Here is a 1,959-nt window from a genome sequence, read left to right on the forward strand (position 1 = left end):
TTTTTCCTGTCTTCGCTGTCTACCAAGGACCCGGCCCACCTAGACTGGGTAGGTGGGTCCTTTGGAGGACCCAGCCTCTGAATTTGGACACACAGCCCTTGTGTAAATTACGGTTAGTGGTTACTTTTGTTGCAAAATGATGATGTCATAACAAGTGTAACAATGGCAAAGGATGTTCCATTCTGAAATATTATTTGTAAGCTTTATCATTTAGCTGCAACATTTAAGATTTCATTTTTACATTTAGATTTACATATTTAGATGAAGGGTTTAGTAATTATACATATTATTTAACAGGGCGGCTGTGGCAGAGTGGTTGGAGGAGATGTTTTAGTCGTTGTGTCCTCGAGCAAGACACTTCACTCGCTTTGCCTACTGATGGTGGTCAGAGGGTCCGGTGGTGCCATTGCATGGCAGCCCCACCTCTGTCAGTGTGCACCAGGACAGCTGTGGCTACATCGTAGCTTACCACCATCAGTGTGTGAATGGGTGAACGATTGAAGTGTTTTGAACGATTGAAGAGCTTTGGAGTCCGGTAGGACTTGATAAAGTGCTATACAAGTTCAAGCCATTTACCATTTCAATTTAACATTTGGTAAAAATTAGCAAAAGAATAGTGAGCTAAGTAATAGTAAAATGTTAGATTTTTTGAACTATGATTTTACATTCAGAAAGTGAGGTAATATAATTATATTATAATTCATATTGTTAGTGACACTTTTTAACATTTCATTTATACTTGGTGCCTGTCTGTGTAAAGTGTGTGTTATAGATAACTCTCAGTTAGTCTCTTTGAAAAATAAAAGCAAATTGTTATGAATCTGTCTCTGTCTGCCCAGTTCTAGTCTTGTCTCATGTTCATTCAGTTTCATCCTGCTCCTCTGCTCATTGCTCCTGCCCCTCCCGTCACAGAAATCTCAATCAGCTCATTCATCGCACCTGCTCCTGTCAGTATTTATTCCAGCTCCTGCCTCCAGCCCGTTGCCAGATTATCATCAGCCTTGTCTATGATCTTCCAGCAATCTTGTTCCTTTCTTGCCTTGAGTCCCCGACCCTGCTCATGTCTCTTGGACCCACGTCTCCTGCCTCAGCCCCTGTCGGATCCTGCGTGTCATCTGTTCTCCTGGTAACGACCCTGTTTCTGTTTCTCGGACCCACGCCTCCTGCCTCAGCCCCTGTCGGATCCTGCCTGCCTTCTGCTCACCTGGTAACAACACTGTTTCTGTTTGTTGGATTTTCGCCTCACGTCTCGCCCCTGAACGGAACCTCGCCACCTCGGACTTCCTGGAACTCGACCTCGGAACTCATCTCTGGATCCTCGACTCAGCCTGCTCCATTAAACCTGGTAACGATCTCTGACCACCTGTGTATGACCCCAGCTTTGTTTTGGACCACGAGAAATCCCCGCAGCAACACCACCCGGAACCAGAACACTGTGGCAGTAGTCGCCACACAAGCTCAGCTCCTCTTGAGAAGGTTGGTGATTTATATTATTTGTTACAATAATATATTCCTGTTGATCCAACCTAACTCAAGATCTCTGTGTCCAGAACTGCTGATCCCGGTCTCCAGTCCTCGTCCTTCAGTTGCACATTTTTACAATAAACCTGTTAAAACTGTGTTGGTGTTCGGTTATCATTCAGAGCTCAAAAAGCTAATCTTAACACAAATGAAATTTATCTTAATTTACAACCAATTCTAATGAAACAACAACCATAATCAGCGTTTTTTCAATGTTTTTTTTTTTTGGTGGTGTTTGCTTTGAGTTTTGAATTTTCATTTTTGTTTCTTGTGTTATTTGTTTAACACTTGAGTGTTTTGTCTTTACTCCTCAGTCCTGCCACACCTGCTTACACCTGTGCCCTGTCTCATTTAGTTCAGCTGTTTCTCATCTCCTCATCAACCCATCAACCCATATTACCCCCCCCCCCCCCCCAGTGTTGGGTTCAGAAATCAGTG

The 1,959-nt window shown here is 43.4% G+C and overlaps 1 long non-coding RNA gene across 1 annotated transcript; it reads left to right on the forward strand.

Annotated features, from left to right (window-relative positions):
- Positions 1 to 751: 751 nt before the first annotated feature.
- Positions 752 to 1,619, forward strand: LOC106525470 (uncharacterized). The gene is made up of 2 exons (XR_001311120.1): positions 752 to 1,476; positions 1,551 to 1,619. It is a non-coding gene; the product is annotated as an uncharacterized LOC106525470 (long non-coding RNA).
- The last annotated feature ends 340 nt before the right edge of the window (positions 1,620 to 1,959 follow it).

This window comes from Austrofundulus limnaeus, unplaced genomic scaffold (genome assembly GCF_001266775.1).
Source record: "Austrofundulus limnaeus strain Quisiro unplaced genomic scaffold, Austrofundulus_limnaeus-1.0 Scaffold227, whole genome shotgun sequence".
Lineage (NCBI taxonomy): Eukaryota > Metazoa > Chordata > Actinopteri > Cyprinodontiformes > Rivulidae > Austrofundulus > Austrofundulus limnaeus.